Raw genomic sequence first — 23,755 nt, 5'->3', positions numbered from 1 at the left:
ACGGATTGCAAGCAGGCCTGACTCTTCTCCTCCTCCTCCTCCATCCTCCCTCTCCTCCTCGGCTGACTCCTCCTCTTCCGCTGCTACCGTCTCTTCTCCTGCACCGCCCAAGATACCCAGAACCTATTTCACATGCCAGGTGAGACGTTGCTGTGCTGTGTTGTGCCTTGAAGCCAAGAGCAACAGTGGTCTTGCACTCCTTTCAGCTTTGCGTTCACAGGCAGATCAGTGGCTGACACTGCTGAATTTGTCAGTTAGTAAAGTGGTGTGCGACAACGGTGCCAATCTGCTGAGCTCGCTGAAACAGGGCAAAATAACACACGTGCCATGCATGGCACACGTCCTGAACTTGGTGGTGCAGCGATTCATTGCCTAATGCCCTGGGGTCCAGGACGTCTTGCGGCATGCCAGGAAAATCTCGGGCCATTTCCGAAGATCTTACACAGCCATGGCTCGCCTTGCTGAAATTCAGCGACGACACATCCTGCCCCTCAGGCGTCTTATTTGTGACTGCCTGACGCGATGGAACTCAACGTTGCATATGCTAGATAGGCTGCTCCAGCAGAAATGTGCAGTTAATGAATACATGTTCGTACTCGGCGGCAGGACATGTTCTGGGGAGCTTGGGTTTTTTTCACCTCGCCAGTGGCTGTTCATGCGGGACGCATGCAGACTTCTGGGGCCATTCGATGAGATCACCAAACTGTTCAGTCACGGCCAGGGTGCCCTAAGTGACATCATACCTTGTGCCTTCTTTCTGGAGCATGCATTGCATTGTGTCATTGATCAAGCCATCGAGGAGCAGGAGCACGAAGATCAGGAAGTCGCAATGGTGGATGAATTCCCAGGGGGTGCTACTCCATCTGAGACAAATCAACATCAGGAGTCTGAAGAGGAGTCAGAGGAGGAGGATGGTGCTGGGGGGATGATGAGGAGCAAGAAGAGCATGCTTTAAACCTTTCTGGGATCCCTGGTGTTATCCGTGGATGGGGGAGGGGGAGGAGAATGAGGACGACATTATCCCGGATGATGAGCTGGAAGCAGGCCGCTATACCGCTTCCAGTTTAGTGGGAATGGGGGCCTACATGCTGCAGTGTTTTAAAGGGGACCCCCATATAAAACACATAAAGGCCAAGGACCAGTACTGGGTGGCAACGTACTTAGACCCCCGGTACAAACACAAAATGGTGGAAATGTTACCACAATCACAGAGGGCGGTCATAATGCAGCACTTCCAGGCTTTGCTGAGGGAAATGCTGCATTCTGCTTTTCCGTGCGCTGGCAGAGGAATGTCCAGTCACAGAGAGACAGTTGCGGGTAGCAATCCAACAGCGCCTGCAAGAAGAGGGCGGTTGGAAGATGTCTTGGTCACTTCAGATATGAGATCCTTCCTTCAGCCGAACCATTGACATCTGTACTCCGGATCCAGCATGAGGTAACGCCTAGACGTCAGGTGTCCGACTACATCGGGTTAACGCTGATCCTGAGGGTTGAGATTACAGGTCGACAACCACACCCTCTCCCCGACCTGGTATGAAGGAGCAGATAAACATCTCCGGTCTGCCTGGAGCTTCTGACGCTGTGCAGAGACCCACAAAAACTCTTGAATCTGCACCCAAGAGGAACGGAAAGTATGAAGATGATCCTCCACAGCCAGAATGTCCTGTGGCGAGAATGACTCGGGCAACACAGTGGGTTGGAACCTATTATTGGCCATGAATAGAGCCATTCCAGAAGACAAGTTGATGGCAGATTTCCTGGTAAACTCCGCCCAGGGTAACAGATCAATCCAATTGTCCTTATGGTCAGAGTTATAGCAGTGGAGAAATTGCTCCAGAGCTTGGTTGGAACGCTCAGCGGCACCATTGGACTGCGGATGGTAGGCCATGGAAAAGGAGAGCCGAATACCCAACTGGGAGCAAAAGGTGTGCCAGAACCTTGAGACAAACTGGTTCCCATGGTCCGAGACAATCTCCTTAGAAAACCCATGTAAACAGAAGGCCTCTCTGGCAAACACCAAGGCAAGCTCATAAGTGGTAGGCAGCCTCCTAAATAAAACACAGTGGCACATTTTGGAGAACCAGTCGACAACCATGAGGATAACTGTGTAACCTTGAGATGCAGGAAGCTCCACAATTAAATCCATGGCCAGGTGAGACCAGGGACACTCCCCATTGGGAATAGGATGCAGTAGGCCCAAGGGAAGGTGCCAAAAGATTTGCTCTGGGCACAGACCGAACAATAAGCCCCATACCCAGCAACATCAGTGCGGAGAGATGGCAACCAGAACAGACGGGAACTAGCACAGGACATCTGGTTCTTATCAGGATCACTGTCATTCTTGGAATTGTGGTACGTGTGCAACAGTCTGATGCGCAACCCCTCAAGTAAAAAAAATTTGCCAGCAGGTCTCTCTGTGGGAGCATCAGGTTGGACAGCCAAGATCTGTTCTCCAAGAGGAGAGGTTAAGTTGGTGGGGATTGCAGCCAGGATATGATCTGAAGGTGTGACCTGTGTTGGTATGGAATCCTCCCTGGACAACTCAGAATACTGGTGAGACAAGGCATCAGCCTTAACATTCTTGGACCCGGGCAAATAGGAGACTACATAGTTAAAATTAGACAAGAATAAGGCCCATCTGGCCTGACAGGGTGTGGGCGTCTTGGCATCTGAGAGATGTCCGATTCTTATGATCGGTGAGAATGAGAATAGGAATTACAGAACCTTCGAGCAAGTGTCTCCACTCTTTGAGAGCCAGGATACTGGCCAAGAGCTCTCTGTCTCCAATCTTATAATTTCATTCAGCTGGAGAAAACTTCTTGGAGTAGAACCCACAAGGAAGTAAGGGTCCATTAGGTGTCCGACGCTAAGACAGGAGGATACCTACTCCCGTTTCAGGGGCATCCACCTCTAGGACAAAGGGCAAACCAGGATTGGGATGAGACAGAACAGGGGCTGAAGCAAAAGCAGACTTCAGGGCCCTGAAAGCTTGGATGGCAGCAGGCGTCCAGTTGTGGGAATTGCTGCCCCTCTTGGTCAGATCTGAGATAGGTTTGGCCAAAGAGGAAAAGTTCCTGATACATTTCAGATAGTAGTTGGCAAACCCAAGGAAACGTGGAATGGAGACCACTGGGGCAAGGCCATTTTAAAACAGCCAAAAGCTTCTGTGGGTCCATGGAGAACCCTTCAGCAGAAATGATGTAGCCCAAGAAGGCAACCTGAGACAGGTGGAATTCACATGTATCAAGCTTACAGAAAAGCCCATTCTCACATAACAGTTGCAGCACCCGTCTGACATGCAGGTAGTGTGATTCAATGGAGTCTGAATAAATCAAGATGTAGTCCAAATAGACTACCACACATTGCTGCAACATATCATGAAATACAACATTGTCGAACTCCTGGAAGACAGTGGGCGCAGTGCACAAGTAAAAGGGCATAACCAGAGATTTGTAATGACCAGTTCTACTATTAAATGCGGTCTTCCACTTGTCACCCTCCTTGATCCTTACGAGGTTATACGCGGCCCTTAGGTCAAGTTTGCTAAAGACCATTGCTCCCTTACAGCGATCTAAAAATTCAGTAATAAACGGAATTGGGTATGCATTCTTGACCGCGATGCAATTGAGGCCCCTATAATCAATACAAGGTCTCAACTCACTCCCCTTTTTCTTTACAAAGAAAAAAACGTCACCCACTGGAGAAGTGGACTTGAAAATGTGACCCCGGGCAAGCGAATCTGCAATGTACTTCTCTATGGTCTTAATCTCCACAGCCAAGATAGGATAAACCCTGCCACAAGGTAGAATGGCACCAGGTTGCAAGTTTATAGCACAATCGTATGAGCATTGAAGAGGAAGAGCACCAGCGCACACCTTGTCAAATACATCTTGATACTCACGATATTCAGTAGGCAACACTGAATCAGAGAAGGTACAAACTACCTTAACAGGCCTATGGATACAAACAGCGCCACACTGTGGAGACCAAGAGAGGATCTGGACTGATTGCCAATCAAAGGTCGGATTGTGTTTCTGAACCCAAGGATACCATAAAACAACAAAGTAGTGTAGGGACGAAATAACCTGCAAACAGGTAGACTCCCTGTGAACAGCCCCTATCGCCATATCAACTGGGACAGTGTCGTGGGTGACCGGTTCCAGTTGTAAGGGTCTGCCATCAATCACCCTGATAACTAGTGGAGAAACACAAGGCTGCAAGGTAATGAAATTCGCAGCAGCAAACATACTGTCAATAAAATAACCGCCAGCACCGGAGTCTACCAATTCCAAAGCAATACGGTGATACCACCTCTCTCCTGCGATTTGAATCCAAGCTCCCCGACCACACTTCCCACGGGACTCACGTATGGCGTCTCGGATGGCTAGAGTCTTGCTGCCCAAAAAGGACTGGGGTAGCCCAACAGTACTACAGATAAAAAGAAACAAAAAAAAGGGCGCACCGACCTAGCACATTATCCTCAATAGTAGGCTTTATTAGAACAACATGTAAAATGGCTACTCACAAACAAAAGTAGAAAATAGTCATATCAAGCTCAATCCCTCCAATGTTAGGAATAGTCCATGCATTAGTCCATAATCCTGTTAAGATGACGGCTGATGCGTTTCAAGGCTCTGAGGAAGAGGCTGAGCCTCGAAACGCGTCAGACATCATATTAACAGGATTATGGACTAATGCATGGACTATTCCTAACATTGGAGGGATTGAGCTTGATATGACTATTTTCTACCTTTGTTTGTGAGTAGCCATTTTACATGTTGTACTAATAAAGCCTACTATTGAGGATAATGCGCTAGGTCGTGCGCCCTTTTTTTGTTTCCTTTTAACCGGAGTCTACCAATGCCTGAGTAACCACCAAACCCACTGCCCAAGAGAGGACAATCTGTAATTAGCAATTTATCTTTATGGGAAACTGAGGACGAGGAAATTCCACCTAAGATCTGCCCCCGTCAGGGCCTTAGGTGCGAGCATTTTCTCAGACGGGTAGGACAAGATTTCAGGAAGTGCCCATCAAGCCCGCAATACAGGCATACACTCAGAAAGGCGAGCGAACCCCAGCTGCATGGGTCCACCCATCCCCAGGATGTGTGGGAGGTGAGGGAGGAATGGGTGGGAAACAAAATGTAGGAGTCAATCTCGTAGGAAGCCTCCGCTGGTGCTCCCTAAACAATGGTCTCCCCCTGAGCTAGAGCCTCATTATTCCAGCCCACCTCTGCTGCCAGGGTACCAAATTCAATGACATACTCGGCAACGGTTTGTATACCCTGTTGAATGGACAGGAGATGCTTTGCAGCAGAGGCAGAGTGAGCAGGCACATCGAAATATCCTACGAAAGGATGCAACAAAACTCAGGTGATCGAGTATAACAGGATTATCATTCTCCCATAAGGGATTTACCCAGGCCAAGGCTTTGTCCGAGAGCAACAAGATTAGGGAGCGCACCTTGGAATTATCAGAAGGAAATGCCTGTGGAACCATCTCATAATAAATGTCATTATTATCGCACCAAGGAGCAGATATTATCTGCGGCTAGGGAAAAAGATGTACTGAACTTCCAGGGTCACACTTATCAAATATTTGCAGACCTCTCCCCACTCACCACTTACAGAGGTAGAGCTCTGAAATCCCCAGCTTCAAATTCTGCAGCAACACCAAATCTCCTACCAATGCGGCTTCTCCTTCTCCATTCGTTTCACTTTTAGAAGTATCAAACATGTGTGCCATACAGCAGAATACCTGCAATCTACTCTTCATGACTTGCAGTTGACAGAACCATCGTTAGCCACTGACAACACACGTCACAGATCATCCTCAAGTTCCCCACAGAATTACTCTATGAAGACCAGGAAGAAAGGCACGCAAAGCCCAAACAAACGTGGCTGCTTCATTTCTCTTACTCCTGATCCAGCAGACTAAATGGATTAAAGTTATTTTTGGCTAGACCTTTGGTTACGCCTTTCTGATGATGCTCCTTTCGGCCTGAACTTCCTGTGTAGATGTTCTGAATTGTTTAGTAACTGATTGTTTGCTGGCTCTTTTCTCCATTTTTTTTCTCTGCCAGTTATCCCGAATGGGTTACTTGTCGATTTTTGGTTGTCACCAATTGCTAGGACCGGCTATGATTTTTTCAGGTTCTCATTTTCAGAATTGTGCTTCTTTCTAGGGATGCTCATGTATCTCAAGTTAATATCTCCCTAGTTGTGTGATATACCATCCTTTATGGATGTTTATTAATAATATATTGTGGGCATGCCCTCAGACCCCCGCTGGCTGGTCGAGTCCCCTTAGGGGTTCTGGATGCGGTCTATCAGGGGTCTGCAGGCATAGTTCAGGCTCTTGTGCCCTCCTAGTTTATAATTAGTGTTGTGTCTCATGGTTTGGTTGTCTGTTCCTTCCTGGGTTGTCCCATGTGCTCTCACCGGTTACCCTCAAGAGTCTGCATTTTTATGAGACTCCTGACTTTGGCCTCCTGTCACTTGGTGGGGGACCTTTGTTCTCCCACTAATGGACACTTCTTCTGTAGAATTTTACATATGTCTCTGCTTCATAGTATGTTTTCATTGTCACTCTATGTTCTCTTCTCTTTTCTGCTCCTCCCTTTTTTCTCTCTTACTCATCTTCTTTTACTTTCAACTTTCTTTTACTTATGGATTTGAGAATAGGACTTCCGCTTCCTGGATATTACATAATGTGTAATGCTACATTGTCTGAAAATACATTATGGCTCCGCTGACTATTTTATCACTGAATGTTCAGGGATTAAATAACTCTCATAAACACACTAAAGCTTTCAGTGCATTTACATCCATGAAGTCCCACATTCTGTGCCTTCAAGACACCCACTTCTCGATCCTCTCCCACATTTTTCAGCCCAAAATTCCCACAAGTTTACACTGTCTCAGCAATCACAAAACAACGTGGGGTTCTTATAGCCTTCCGTCGCAATACGCCTTTTTCAGTTCTTAAGGAGATAAAGGATCCTGATGGTCATTACCTGATTCTCACTGGACATCTTTTAGATACAGCTGTCACCATTTTCTCTTACTATGCTCCCAATAAAAACCCTGTACCCTTTTTGTCACACCTTTTGCAAGTAATAGACTCCCATAAAATAGGTGCATTGTTGTTGGCTGGTGACTCGAACCAAGTCGTTTCACCTTTTCTGTATAAAGCCCAAGCTGGCCCCTCACTTCTGGCCAATTTACTTTCTCAACACGGCCTTGCTGATTCATGGAGATAACCTAATCCAACTAAAAAGAGATTTATTCATTTTTCTCACCCTCATAATTCTCGCATATAGATCACATTTTCCTATCTATTGGTATGCTTCCTGAACTTCTTTCCTCTACAATTATTCCCATTCCCTGGTCTGATCATAATGCAGTTTGCACCACCCTAGCTTCAACCATCCCTAATTCTTATGACCCCACTTGGTATTTAAACAACATATTGCTCAAAAACCCGACTCACTTCTCCAAGATAGCAAATGCTCTATCCGACTACTTGATTAATAATGCCATACCTGAAACCTCACCCTTAACTCTCTGGGAAGCGCATAAGCCGGTACTCAGAGGTATACAGTATGTATGCGACAGATGTCACCTCAGATAAGTGATAAACTGGAATCTAATTTTAACAAATGTTATTTTGCATTTCAACTCGATCCCACGACTGCCCGGAAACTTGAACTAGATAACGCCAGATTAGAATTTGATTTATTCCTTAACCACTTACCGCAAAGTGACGTAGGACTACGTCGGTAAATTTTGTAGTGTTATACCGGGATGATGCCTCTAGCTAGAGGCACCATGCTGGTACCATGGTTTACAGCCGATGGTCTGCTTTCCGTCAGTAACAAACGATGCGGCTCGGGAGCCGCTCAATCGTTACCCGGGTGAGCGGAAGGGGACATCCCTCCCCCCTCCCGCTGCCTTCCGTGACTTTGTTCGGGCCTCCCGTCCCACCACGAAATCAGCTTTCGCCCTTCGAACGGATTTGCTATAAAGAACCTCAGGCTAAAGGCCTAATTTCTTAATTATATTTGCAATTACTTAATAAACTTAAGGAAGGTCCCCCTGAATATTTGGTGAAATGGGAATATGATTTGGGTCATTCTTTGTATAGCACAGAATGGTCGGACATATGGGCTAATACTAAATCCTCTTCCACCAACATTGTTGCGATGGAAGCATCTTATAAAGTACTCATGCGCTGGTATTTGGTCCTATCTAGAATAGCTAAATTTATACCTCAACTTTCAGCACTTTGCTTTCATGTTGTTCGGAAATTGGTACTCATTTACATACTTGGTGGCAATGCCCGATTGTCACCACTTTATGGGGAAAAGTCTTCGGGTTGGCCTCAGTGTTGTTTGATGTACCATTGCTACCCGACCCGGTGATTGCGCTTTTGAATGCTAAACCGGATATTCTCACGCGCATACAGTTCAAACTCTTAATCCAACTCTTTAGAGCTGTGAAGCAGACAGTAGCCATAGCATGGAAATCATAATAGATAACAAATTCAGCGCAACTGTATAAAATAATATAATAGAAAGCTGCTATGCACTAAAGGATCAATAAACCAAAAGTCCCAATAACAAATATATAACAAAAAGTGCAGCGCTATCAAATAGCATTATGAAGAAGTTATCGAGGAGAGCAGTCCACAGGTGAAAATTATGGTGAAGCATGCACAAGATATAAACATTCAGTGCTCTTCAATGTGCTGGTAATCCTCCACCCAGTCTCATTAGCCTCTCACCTCACACTTAGCCCCTGTGTCACCAGACGGGCTAGTAAGACAAACTTTCTCCAAGGATATCACCAATATATATCAGATCAGTATTCCTCTTCATCAGAAGATAAGGCTCACAGGTAACAGATCACAGGTCCATAAAGCGGGTCACAGGTCCATAGGAAAACAAAGGTCCGGACATAGTGCATTACCGCAATAAATTACTTTATTGAACATAGCATAAAATCATAAAAATTACCTTGTAAAGCACTATACAAGTGCATGTGATGAGCAGATTGTATTACACACAGCGGTCTCGACCGCAATGGATGGCGGGTGACGTCACCGGCCCCTCCCCCTTCGCACGCGTTACGTACCACTGCGTGCGAAGGAGGAAGTCCCGTGCAGTGGGACGTAATGCGTGCGAAGGGGAGGGGCCGGTGACGTCACCCGCCATCCATTGCGGTCGAGACCGCTGTGTGTAATACAATCTGCTCATCAAAGAAATTCTCAAGAAATGCTCTTGCTCTTTCTGCTCTTTTTCCTCCTTTTTTCTTATTTCTCTTTGCTGTTGTTTCTCCTGACCTTTTTTCTTTCCTCATGTTTCCCCTCTTTCTTCTTCATATTTTCTTCATCATTTACTCGTTTTATCTACCATTATTTCTGATACAACAATGCAGTTTCTAATATATTTGGGTCCAATTTTCTTTAAGCATTTACATGGCAGTTTTCAGTCAGATCACATTATACTATTTTTTTCCGTATGTTGAACAAAATTCTTTTGCTCTTTAAAATGTGTAATACCTTTGATGTTTTTTCTGTTTGTGGAATTATCCTTTTGCCTGTTCTCCTTAAAGGTCACAGTTTGAACCCATTAGGGGTGACCTAGAGGGTAAACATGGTCGTATTATTTATATTGATGCAATCCCACTGGAATCCATTTCCTCACTAGTTACCATACTTCTTATGTTTTGTAGTTTTTTTTTGGGTTACTCTTTAAGCCCTGTGTTTTATTCATTCTATACCGACTCAGTTTTACGCATTTATGTTGTATTTATTGTATGTTCGTAATGATAATAATAATATTAAAACATTTTGAATGAGAAAAAAAAAACACAAGACTTTTCAATCTGCTGGAATATTTAGTAGAGTCCCACCATTTTAGGACCAATTTCAGAGTAGGGTCATCAATAGGAGAGTGAAGTTTTGGAGGGAACCAGATTAGGTAATAGATTGATATAGGAGAGCAGTTCAAAATGTTGAGATGAGTCCAAATTGGTGAATCAGAAGTAGCATGAAGAACTGCTTTTTAAGCAGCCCTGTTGTATTTAGAAATTAGGGGAACAATAATTGATTGGATATTCACTTTCCATCCTGTGATGTAAAAATATCATATTAACAAACAAAATATTTTTACAGAAGAATATCTTGAAAATGAATAAATATAATTCTGAACTACTGAAAGCATACTCAGTGTGGAGTAAAGAATAAACCAACTTTATTAGATCAGTTATATTTTCAAATATAGAGTTTATATTTTCAGACTGATGTTATTATTATTCTGTTCTTTGTTCTGTAGTGTAAATCGGTGTCAGTCAATGTGTATAAAGCTCCGGTGATTGTGTCTCCTCCTGAGCAGAGCTGCCGGTGACTCAGAGGATCTGCTGTGTGACATGAAATGGGCTCCGGTGTTCTGTGTCTGTTTCCTGCTGATACTCGTCCTTCCCATCACATCCTATGGAGTAATATTGACCTGGAGAACACCACATCGTTGTAGACTTAATATGGTAATGCCATTGTTTGAGTATGAATATTACAAGGAGGGAGATGTCATTATTGGAGGATTGGTCTCTGCTCACTTGAACAGCATATTTGATGCAACTTTAAATAAGAGAATTATTGGTTGGCCTAATTCACCTGTAAGCTTTTCCATGTGTGACTTGTAAGTATCGTTTTCTCATCTTTGCTCCCTCTGTATGACTCAACAAGGAGAAATATAATTCAATTTCACTGTAATATTTTATGAAAATGTACAAAAGTTTCAACTGATGTGTTATATATTTTCTCATCGTTAAATTACAGTCTGTGTTTCACCATTATCCAATGAATACATGGGGCTTTCATAATATTTTGTCTTCAGGCCGTGCTGGGATTTCTGATAATAGTCATGTCCTTATAGACAGTACCTGCAAACTGAAAATCCATATGGTTCTGTTTCTGCCAGGAGAGAGGGAGGAATATGTGATGTAATGTAATAGTTTGTGTGTGTGATCTCCTACTATTCAGGGCTGTTCACAATAAAGGCTATTCACAGCATAGTAATAGGTCAGCCTGTTGAAAACTTAGGGGTACTGTACTGTATATGTATAAAGCAGTCAATATTACATTCATCAAATATTAACTACAGATGAATATTCACTGCAGCAAAATGTGTTTTAAATGACAGTGACTGATTCACCAACAGGGAAAGCTTGTGAAAGTCATATATGTACTGCTTTATAAATATGGCTCTTAGGGGTTCCCACATGCTTACTATTCACTGGCACTAGGGGTTCAGTTCATGTCTAGGTTTGGACCAAACTTTTGCCTGGTTGGCCAACTGTTCTACTTAAGCCAAGCATCATAAATAGAAGTTGTATTTCTACAGCTTTTACAGGTGTAGATAAACTTAGAATATCATCAAAAAGCTAATTTATTTCAGTAATTCAATTCAAAAAGTGAAACATATATGTTTTTTTATACAGAAGATGCGTTACACACAGGGTGATGTATATCAAGCATCTCTTTACTTAAATTTTTATGATTATGGCTTACAGATAGTGAAAACCCAAAATTCACTATCTCAGAGAATTAGAATATTATATAAGACCAATAAAAAAAATAAAAAAAGATTTTTAATACAGAAATGTTGGCTTACTGGAAAGTATAAAATAGGAAAAAAAATCAGCGCTAGGTCAAGCAAAAAGAACGAAAAGGTAAGCAGCCACTTAACCAACTATGATACCAGCTGTAAATGATCAATAAAAATACGAAGTAGTGCTAAATCCTATAAGTGCAATAATGAATAATCATATGGTAAATAATGTGGCATGAAAACAACTTAATATGCAGTGAATAAATTATCAAATTAGCAAAATATATCAATGAAAAAAATCAATCGTATGAAAATGATATAATGAAATAGATGCAAAGTCCAGTGTTAGGTAAACATAAAAAAGTCCTTTCAATGAATAAGTCATTTTCAATACTAAACAAGAGTGTCCAAAAGTGCAAAAATGTATAAGTAATGTTAAAAGTACCTAAATAAAAAGTACCTTCAATGAGTTGTAAACAGGCACAAACAAATAACTGGAATGCAAATGTAGCAAGTTTTCCAGTCCTATGGCCTGATGTGGGTCTGCCATCAGTACCAGTATTCCCTCCAGCCCATGTGAGCTGTGACCCTGGGTGTGTAGACTGAAGCAGCCACAACTCCGGCATCTTTGTTTGTGGTTTTTATTGAATTTAAGGGGATGGGAGAAGGGAATGAGTGGGATACTCCTTTAGGCTCCAACTAATTACACTTGGGACTTTGCTTCTGAAAAATGCCCGTTGGCGCTTCTTTGATGCCAGTTGGCACCAGCCAATGCTCACTAACATTGAGAACACTCTGTACAACAGAGGAAGTGCTGAATCCTTGACTTGTAGTCCAGAAGATCCAAGACTTAGAACTGTATAACTTCTGAGACTGTTGTACTGCAAAAGTCACTGAATACTTTCCCCCGCCTTGCCTGGCTGGAGGTAGTATGATGTAGGATTCTGTATGGCTGTAACTTTAACTGACACACTCTGTACAATTCAGGGCCCAACTGCAGGTGCCCCCTTTGACCTTGAACTCTTCAGGGTCCATTAACTATGTACCCCCTCTAACTTCAGGGTCCTCAACCTAGGTACCCCCTTTGCAGCTAGCTGACACTGGATCCCAGAACCTCTTCTGGAGTGGTCCCCTCTAACTTCAGGCAGACCCCCAGGGGCAATCCTCAGTACTCACGACCTGTGTAGGCTTTCCTGGGACTGGACCCCTCTCGCTCTCCGCAGGCTATCGGCACACCGGATCCCCTCAGCTCAACTCAGCACTCTCTGGATACTCAGGCGACACCCCAAGATATCCACTTCCTCAGACAGGAGAAGAGACAGCCGCACTCTCCTTCCTTGGACTCTGCTCCCACCAAAGACACCATGCCACGCACTTCCCCCAAACGTATACACACTCCCAGAATCCTTTGCAGCATAATCTGCCTTCTCGGGTAGTTACAAGCTGGGATGTGTCCCCTGATTGGGCTTCCCACACTGCCCTATGAGAAGCCTCTCACAAGAGCCAGTGGGGACATTTCTCCCCTCAGTAGGCACATCTGGAAGCCCTGACACCCTAACTGAATAAATCACAGCCCTGCTGTTAGGCAGACAAGGCCCACTATACATTTGCCTAGCACCTACCTCTAGGGTGCTACACAAAAATGACTGCATGAATGCGGCATGGCATGGAGGTGATCAGCCTGTGGCACTGCTGAGGTGTTATGGAAGCCCAGGTTGCTTTGATAGTGGCCTTCAGCTCGTCTGCATTGTTGGGTCTGGTGTCTCTCATCTTCCTCTTGACAATACCCTGCAGATTCTCTATGGGGTTTAAGTCAGGCGAGTTTGCTGGTGAATCAAGCATAGTGATACTGTGATCATTAAACCAGGTATTGGTACTATTGGCAGTGTGGGTAGGTGTCAAGTCCTGCTGGAAAATAAAATCAGCATCTCCATAAATCTGGTCAATAGAGGGAAGCATGAAGTGCTCTGGTAGAGAGCTGTGCTGGCTTTAGACTTTGGACCAAAGTCAGCACAGTCCTCTAGCAGGAAATTCTAGAGCACTTCATGCTTCCCTTTGCTGACCAGCTTTATGGAGATGCTGGTTTTATTTTCCAGCAGGACTTGGCATGATGATGGTGATCATGGTATCACTGTGCTTTATTGGCCAGAAAACTAGCCTGACCTAAACCTTTTGATATATTGTCTAAAGGTAGTTGAGAGACACTTGACCCAACAATGCAGATAAGCTGAATATATAAACAAAGGCGAATAAAAAGCTAAAGTTACACCTCAGTATTGGGTTTAAGGGAGAATAAGGATATTCCAAGTAGACTAAAGCCAAAAATGAACCGACACATCTCAAAAATAATGGAAAGAGAGAGTGTGATCCGCCAGACCGGTTGCAGCATATAATTAAAGAGGATTAGATCCACAAGAGTTTTGTCAAAGAGGAAAAAAATGGTATATCTAATTGATACAAAAATCTTTGTTTAGAAATATAAATGCATAAAATTTCACCTCCACTATGACCAATATTAAAAATTACAATGTTGTCACCACAGACAGATGCTTCCATCCACACACATACACCTATAGGTAGATGAATAGGTGATGAACAGGGCAATTTGGTGTTTGGAGATAGGAAATATTCCCCCAATTCACAAAAGCAGATCTGTTAGGGAAATCAATGGAAGGCCTATCCAAAAGAACAGAAGTCAAACACCCTTAATAGTGAAAATAGGTGAGTGTTGGGAGTGGGGACCTGCTCTGATCCCTTAGATCAGGGATCTCCAAACTACAGCCTTCCAGCTGTTGCAGAACTACACATCCCATGAGGCATTGTAAAACTCTGACATTTGCAGACATGTTGGGAATTGTAATTCCTGAACAACTGGAAGGCCATAGTTTGGAGACCTCTACCTTAGATGATTGATAAAGGTGAGTCAGACCCTCGGTCAAATAGTACAAAGTTTGGTGCTGCATAAAATGTTTGAGTCTTCCACTCAATACATAGCAGCACACGGAAAAGACCGGAGCAGTAGGAGGTGGATAACTGCGGATCCGGATGGTGCACAGGCATGGAGGTATTGGTAATGCTGTTTGGGGGTGGGATGCAGGTAAATGTGCAAGGCAATGCTGTTTGAAACAGTTTCACCACTCCCCAGCAGTGTAGATAAATACACCAAATTAGTCCAGGATCAGCCTCAGATGCACCTCGATTGCCGCGTCCACACACCTTCAAGTACTCCGGATTGGTTAAGGGTGAAAAGCTGGTCTATAGACTCCTGTCTATGTCAGGGCATCACAGACATGATAAAATAAACTGATGCATTTCACTCATCACACAAGCTTCTTCAGAGATGAGCTGAAGGCCGCTATCAAAGCAACCTGGGCTTCCATAACACAGGCTGATCTCCTCCATGCCACGTCGCATTGACGCAGTAATTCATGAAAAAGGAGCCCTAACCAAGTATTAAGTGCACACTGTACTGTACATGGACATACTTTCCAGTAAGCCAACATTTCTGTATTAATTTTTTTTTTGGTCCTATGTAATATTCAAATTTTCGGAGATACTGAATTTTTAGTTTTTACTTGCTGTAAGCCATAATCATCAAAATTAAAAGAAAGAAATGCTTGAAATATATCAATCTGTGTGTAATGCATCTATATAAAATATATGAGTTTCACTTTTTGAATTAGATTACTGAAATAAATAAACTTTTTAATGATATTCTAATTTTATGAGATGCATCTGTATATATGAGAGCTTCAAGCTGTCAATGGTTCCTAAGGAAGCAGAAGGTGCTGGCCCTTGCCACTTCCCTAAGAAGGGTTGATATTACCAGAACATTGTCTTACTTGCCCATGCCATGACCATATTTGTTGAAAGATGTAACCACTATCCTCGCTAATTCTCTCATACAGCTGATGAAAGCTCAGGGACTTGTTATTTAGTGAGGAGTAGCATCAGGATTCATTTTCTGTGCCAGGTCTGTCGGGTTTTCCTTTTTAATGAGTCAGCAGGAATCATGATTGATGATGAATTTACAGCAGGGAATATTTTTGGGGACTTTTTAGTAAAGAACTTGTAAAATGTTTGGATGTCTTTATTTCTTTTGTAAATGACTGGGGGAACTATGCACCCATACTCATTCAGATGGGGGGTAGCATCTTGGGGCCCTTTATTAATAAAAGTGGCTTCAGATTCTGATAATACCCCAGTCCACAAACCCCTAAAACCTCCGGGCCAGGGTTGTGGGGAAGAGACACTTCTCATTAACATCAGGACAATATGCTTTGCTGGGGAGGGGGATCTTGGTATGGTAAGTATGGTATAGTTCAGGAGGGGGGTTCACCCCATTGCTGGCCAACCAGGCTGCATACTCAGTTTAGGGGTATGCTATGACTTTTTGGGGGGGGGGGGGGGCCCAATGCATTTTTTTCTGCATCAGACTCCAAAAACTTTTTTTTCTCATTATTGCTGTAGGATGTATGATGCATTTACAAAGAAAACATGATACATAAAATACATTAAATAAATTGTGGGCAAATTACATTTAATTTCCAGCTTTTAAAAAAAAAAAAAAAAAAAAAACAGCATACAGATCTGTGTGTGTGTGTGTGTGTGTTTTTAAACAAGCCGGAAATGCAATTTACCAGCAAATTTAGACCCCGTTCACACTGGGGCAACCTGTCAGGTGACCTGGTCGCCTGACAGGTCGCCGTAGGTCGCCTGCCATAGAGAAGCTGTGGACCCGTTCTAATAGGAGCGACACAAGTCGCTCCGACTTAGAAAAAGGGTCCGGAGCTTCTTTGGGGCGACCTGGAGCGACCTGCATTGACTTCAGTGATATGAAGTCCGTGCCAGCCGCTCCGAGGTCGCGGTGCGAGCTGCGCACCGCGACCTGTGAGGTCGCCCCGGCAAGTAGCGTCGCCCCAGTGTGAACGGGTCTAACACCTTTTATTTTGTAAATATCAGTGTGTCAATTCTTCCAAGAAAGTGTAGTGCAATCGGAGACCAAAGAGGAGATTGCCACCACCAACACCCACCCAACACATAGTGAAGTCCATCAAACTCAGTAAAGTGCCACTTGGCCCATCTCCTGTAGACGTCATTGGTGACAAAACGCAACGTCATCACGTATGAAGAGCCGAGAACGAGCGGTGTTTGGAAGCCGACAGCTTGCTGGAACAACTTACCATCTGTGCCTGATTTTACTCTTTATAAGGTAAATGTAGCCATCTATTTTTTTTAATAAACACTTTACTGAGTTTGATGGACTTCCCTATGGGAGCTTTTTTATTTATTTGTTTTTGAGTCCATATGGGATCCATTGCCTGTTGATATGTCTTCCACCTGTGGTTATTATCTTTTTTCACCTGCTTGCTTGAGCACGTTAGACCATTATAATTTATGGTCCTGCTGATCTGGTAAGAGGCGTGTGTTGGAGGGTGTTGGTGATGACAATCTCCTCTATGGTCTCCAATGGCACTGCACTTTCTTGGAAGAATTGATGCACTATTATTTCGATGATTTTATTCACACTATATTGATTTTATGCACTATTTATATTGCACTATTTTATATAAATTCTATTCATGTGTTATACAGTATCCCCATAAAAGTGAGTACACCCCTCACATTTTTGTAAAAATTTTATTATATCTTTTCATGTGACAACACTGAAGAAATGTCACTTTGCTACAATGTAAAGTAGTGAGTGCACAGCTTGTATAACAGTGTAAATGTGCTGTCCCCTCAAAATAACTCAACACACAGACGTTAATGCCTAAACCGCTGGAAACAAAAGTGAGTATACTCCTAAGTTAAAATGTCCATATTGGGCCCAAAGTGACAATATTTTGTGTGGCCACCAATATTTCCCAGCACTGCTTTAACCCTCTTGGGCATGGAGTTCAGCAGAGCTTCACAGGATGCCACTGGAGTCCTCTTCCACTCCTCCATGATGACATCACTGAGCTGATGGATGTTAGTAACCTTTTGCTCCTCCACCTTCCGTTTGAGGATGCCCTACAGATGCTCAGTAGGGTTTAGGTCTGGAGACATGCTTGGCCCGTCCATCACCTTTACTCTCAGCTTCTTTAGCAAGGCAGTGATCATCTCAGAGGTGTTTTTGGGGTCGTTATCATACTGCCCTGTGGACCAGTCCCCAAAGGGAGGGGATCATGCTCTACTTCAATATGTCACAGTGCATGTTGGAATTCATGGTTATCGCAATGAACTGTAGCTCCCCAGTGCCAGCAGCACTCATGCAGCCCAAGACCATGACACTCCCACCACCATGCTTGACTGTAGGCAAGACACACTTGTCTTTGTACTCCTCACCTGGTTGCCACCCCACAAGCTTGACTCCATCTGAACCAAATAAATTTATCTTGGTCTCATCAGACCACAGGACATGGTTACTTTAATCCATGTCTTTGGTCTGCTTGTCTTCAGCAAACTGTTTGCGGGCTTTGTTTCACATTATCTTTAGAAGAAGCTTCTTTCTGGGACGACATCCATGCAGACCAATTTGATGCAGTGTGTGGTGTATTTTATGAGCACTGACTGGCTGACCCCCCACCCCTTCATCCTCTGCAGCAATGCTGGCAGCACTCATACATCTATTTCCCAAAGACAACCACTGAATGTGACACTGAGCACGTGCCCTCAATTTCTTTAGTCGACCATGGTGAGGCCTGTTCTGAGTGGAACCTGTCCTGTTAAACCACTACATGGTCCTGGCCACAATGCTGCAGCTCAGTTTCAGGGCCTTGGCAATCTTCTTATAGACTAGTCCATCTTTATGTAGAGCAACAATTCTTTTTTCAGATCCTCAGAGAGTTCTTTGCCATGAGGTGCCATGTTAAACTTCCGAGGACCAGTATGAGAAATTGAGAGCGATAACACCAAATATTATACACCTACTCCCCATTCACACTTGAGACCTTGTAACACTAACGAGTCACACCGGGGAGTGAAAATTAGTAATTGGGCCCAATTTGGACATTTTCACTTAGGGGTGTACTCACTTTCGTTGCCAGCGGTTTAGACATTAATGGCTGTGTGTTAAGTTATTTTGAGGGGACAGCAAATTTACACTGTTATACAAGCTGTACACTCACTACTTTACATGATGTGAGGGGTGTACTCACTTTTGTGAGATACTGTATATGTATTGTTTTTATGTCACTTTAGTGCTGCTTTACTTTGTATTTATTTCTGTTTGACTGGTATCACAGTTTTTAAAGTGGCTGCAGCTGTTGCAGGACTACATGTCCCATGAGGCATTGTAAACTCTGACATTCACAGACATGACCAGGTATGATGGGAATTGTAGTTCCTGAACAACTGGAGGGCCATAGTTTGAAGACCCCTGACCTAGAGGATAGTTATGCAGTTGCATGTGATATTAGATACCGTTGGAAGTCCACATAGAGAAGTAAGCCTCTCTGTGTATACAGTCCCTGGGAATGTCAATGCCATACATCATGCACATAGTGGTAACATATCATGATTAATTTCATCCAATGCACAATGATTTTTACACATAGCGATGTTGATCTATCACATTTATTTCACGACAATGCTGTCAGCATCACTGGTTGCTAGGAGGCTTCTGGCTGTGGAGACATACGTAGAAGTTTGTAAAAGTTGTGCCATTAAGAACTACCTGAATCTGTTGCATGTTTCAGTAATGACAACAGGGATTTGAGAATCTGGTGCAGGCCATTTTAATGGACCATACCACCAGAAAAGGTTTTTTTGTAATTGAAACTTTATGAATAAATGTTGGTTCCTGTAAAAGTCCTTCATTCTTTTGTTTCAGCTGTATCCATATACAAGGATGTTGGTGCTCCCCCCCCCTTTGTGGGGTATTTATTTAGAGTTCCTGTATAATGTATTTGTATATGTATATTTTTATACTCTCTCTGACTGCTGTGCAGCTCTCTGCTCTTTTAAAATTTATCTGAAGTTTGCTAAATCAAAACTAGTGTGGATAAAGGGGTTCATCAGTGCTTCCTTTATTAACTTGCTGTTTACTAATTGGTAGGATGGGTCAGGTGGAACTAGCAGATCACTGCATTAAGGCTCGGTTCACACTTGTGCGATGCGGGAAGGCTGCGAATATGCAGCCTGTTCCCACATCGTATCCGCACATCTGGCAGTTCACACTGCCATATATACGATACGCAGGGGGTGTCAATTAAATGTTAACGACACCCCCAGACCCCCAGTTTGATCGCATATCGCAGTGCGATCTGACAGTTCGCACAGAATCGGATCACACAAGTGTGAACCGCTGTGCAATCCGATTCTGAGGTGGCTCAAAAAATGCCTCCTGTGCGTCTTTGGTGTGGATGCAGTGCGAATTCAGCCATATAAAGTGTATGGCTAATTCGTATCCGCACAAGAGATCGCATGTAATGAAGGGGCAGTGCGCTCCGAATTACATGCGATCTCGCAAGCCGCAATAATGTGAACCAGCACTAACACTCGCTCAGCAGTGATTGACTTTTTTTGAGACATCATGGCTATCTAAGTTATAACACAGTTTTTCCTAAAGCAGATGTTGGCAGTTTTCAGTCCAGATTAGGGAAGGGCCTGTTCGGTTTGCGTCAGAACTTTCAAAACATTGTGAGTTCGGAACCAAAAACGGAACCCCTTTGAGGTCTATGGGACCCAAACTGGAAAAAATGCCCATTTTGAAGGCTTATATGCAAGTAATTGGCATGCAATGGTTATGGGGGTCCGGGTACTGCCCTAGGGGACATGTATCAAAGAAAAAAAATTGTAAAAAAAACATCATTTTTAAATGCGCAGTAATCTACTGATGCTTAAACTGAAAGCATAAAAATGAGAAATATTAATAAAAATGAAAAATTCCTTTCAATATAGTGACGGGGGGGGGGGGGGCTTAGTCTGCCTATAAAGTAGCACATCAGTACCATGTAAAAAGCTGCTGCAGAAATAATGACATTTATAAAGAAAAAAAAACAAAACATTTTCCCTTCAAGCCTTCTTTATTTTAAATTACAATTTGGGGAGCCAGTCTGTATGGTGAGGCCACAATGTAGTGCACTGGGAACAAGATTAGAGATTTTTTAGATAAATTCTGGTGTCTATTTCGCAGACTTTGGATAGAAGTAAAGGGTGCTGAAAAATGTGTCGTTGGGTGTTGGTGGTGCCTTCACACCGTAACCCTATAGAGGTACTCTTGATTAAAGCAAGAATTGGCCTTACTGTCAAAAATTGAAATGATATGCACCTGTCAAACAGGTGTGTAAAAATTGGTCTTTGAGTGTTAATTGTGCCCATGAATAGTGATGGAAGAACATCGGCCGGGGCGGTTCGCGAACGCCAGCCGCAAATTTTCTCAAAAGTCCGCGAACCGCGAGTTCGCGGCGGGCCCCATTGATTTTAATGGGAGGTGAACTTTAAAAACCTTTAGGTCATATTTGCAGCCACAAAAGACGTACTAGCTGTGCACAAATAGTCCCAGCACATGGACAATGTCATAACAGAAGTATTGCAATTGAAAAAGTTGCCCTAAATTTTTTTTTTTTACAGCAAAAAATATATATTTTGTTTTCATAAATCAGCCAGAACTGACAGCAGCCGGTAAATACATGTCTAATACATATTGGGTCCATTCACACATCTGTAAAATGGGTCCGCATCCATTCCACAATTTGGCGGAACCTTTACACACCCATTGTTTTTCATTTCCAGTCTGAAAAATTTGGCATTCACAGGATAAAGAAGTAAGTGTCGGCCATTCCAGGCCCCAAAAATTAGCCCACATGCGTTTACCTGACAGCTAAGAATGTAGTATTCTGTGGCTGAAGGTACATTAGGCAGTCACAGGATACAGAATTAAGTGTCGCCCATTCCAGGCCCCAAAAATTAGCCCACATGGGTTTATCTGATGGCTAAGTACGTAGTATTCTGTGGCTGAAGGTACATTAGACATTCACACAGTATACAGAAGTAAGTGTCGGCCTGTATAGGCTGCAAAAATTAGCTCACATGGTTTGAACTGACAGCAAAAAACTTAGTATTTGGTGGCTGGAGGTACATTAGGCATTCACAGAAAAAAGGCCCTAAAAATTTGCCATTCAATGGACATGAAATGCCTTTTATGCCGCTGTATGTAGCGAAGCCAAGGACCAGGAATTGTTGTGGGTGGAGGAATTTTGATGAAACCTGGTCTACTGGTCACATGTGTTGAATTCCTCAGAGATCCATGCCTAATTCATTTTTATAAATGTAAGGTAGTCTACACTGTCATGAGCAAATTGTGCAAGCTCTGGCCAGAGGTCAAGCCTGCCCACCCAGTAGTCCAGGGGTTCATCACTCCTCAGAGCATCCACATCGGCCGTTAACCCAATGTAGTCGGACACCTGTCGGTCTAGGCGTTCCCTCATGCTGGATCGGGAGTACAGCTGTCGATGTTCGGCTGAAAGAAGGATCTCATATCTGAAGTGACCAAGACATCTTCCAACCGCCCTCTTTTTGCAGGCGCTGTTGGATTGCTACCCGCAACTGTCTCTCTGTGACTGGAAATTCCTCTGCCAGCACACGGAAAAGCAGAATGCAGCATTTCCCGAAGCAAGGCCTGGAAGTGCTGCATTCTGACCGCCCTCTGTGATTGTGGTAACATTTCTGCCATTTTGTGTTTGTACCAGGGGTCTAAGTACGTTGCCACCCAGTACCGGTACTTGGCCTTTATGCATTTTATGCGGTGGTCCCCCTTAAAACACTGCAGCATGTAGGCCCCCATTCCCACTAAACTGGAAGCGGTATAGTGGCCTGCTTCCAGTTCATCATCCAGGATAATGTCATCCTCGTTCTCCTTCCCCCATCCACGGATAACACCAGGGATCCCAGAAAGGTTTAAAGCATGCTCTTCTTGCTCCTCCTCATCCCCCACAGCACCATCCTCCTCCTCTGACTCTTCTTCAGACTCCTGCTGTTGATTTGTCTCAGATGGAGTAGCACCCACTGGTAATTCATCCAACATTGCGACTTCCTGATCTTCCTTCTCCTCGACGGCTTGATCAATAACACAACGAAATGCACGCTCCAGAAAGAAGGCATAAGGTATGATGTCACTTATGGAGCCCTGGCCGTGACTGACCAGTTTGGTGATCTCATCGAATGGCCACAGAAGTCTGCATGCATCCCGCATGAGCAGCCACTGGCGAGGTGAAAAAAAAACCCAAGCTCCCCAGAACCTGTCCTGCCGCCGAGTTCGAACAGGTAGTCCTTTACTGCACGTTTCTGCTGGAGCAGCCTATCGACTGTCTGACGCAATGCAAAATTGAGTTCCATTGCGTCAGACAGTCACAAATAAGACGCCTGAGGGGCAGATTGTGTCACCGCTGAATCTCAGCAAGGTGAGCCATGGCTGTGTAAAATCTTCGGAAATGGCCCGAGATTTTCCTGGCCTGCCGCAAGACGTCCTGGACCCCAGGGTATTTGGCAACGAATCGCTGCACCACCAAGTTCAGGACATGTGCCATGCATGGCACGTGTGTTATTTTGCCCTGTTTCAGTGCACTCAGCAGATTGGCACCCATTGTGGCACACAACTTTACGAACTGACAAATTCAGCGGTGTCAGCCACTGATCTGCCTGTGAATGCAAAGATGAAAGGAGTGCAGGACCAGTGTGGCTCTTGGCTTCCAGGCACAACAGACACAGCATAGCATGGCAACGTCTCACCTGGCATGTGGAATAGGTTCTGGGGATCTTGGGCAGCGCAGGAGAAGAGACTGTAGCAGAGGAAGAGGAGGAGTCAGCTGAGGAGGAGAGGGAGGATGGAGGAGGAGGAGAAGAAGAGGCAAGCCTGCATGCAATCTGTGGCGGTACAACTAAATCTACACGGGTGCCACGGGTGCTATACCTTCCCTGCCCGTGTTTGCTAAACCATGTGTCTGTGTAGATAACACCCCGCTTCAATCTGTGGTATTGGTGGTCCACAGGTTTATCACACCAGTCCTACAAATAATTGGCCAATATCTGTTGTCAATGTGTGTAGCACAGTTAACACAACAAAAGAGGCCAAATTTTTGCAGGACTAAAATACAATCTTAGAAAAGTATACTGTTAAATAAAATTCCGCTTCAATATGTGCTATTGGGGGGCCACTGG

General features: G+C 43.9%; 1 protein-coding gene across 1 annotated transcript in view; it reads left to right on the top strand.

The window, feature by feature from the left end:
- Positions 1 to 10,328: 10,328 nt before the first annotated feature.
- The window catches only part of LOC309563189 (vomeronasal type-2 receptor 26-like), a gene marked incomplete at its 3' end in the record, with an annotated part of 305,613 nt that continues 292,186 nt past the window's right edge, over positions 10,329 to 23,755 (top strand). The window contains exon 1 of the mRNA XM_082267548.1: positions 10,329 to 10,699. The remainder of the gene's footprint in view (positions 10,700 to 23,755) is intronic.

The sequence above is a fragment of the Pelophylax lessonae genome (assembly GCF_965119305.1).
Source record: "Pelophylax lessonae genome assembly, chromosome: 1".
Lineage (NCBI taxonomy): Eukaryota > Metazoa > Chordata > Amphibia > Anura > Ranidae > Pelophylax > Pelophylax lessonae.
This window is presented reverse-complemented; position numbering and strand designations above follow the sequence as displayed.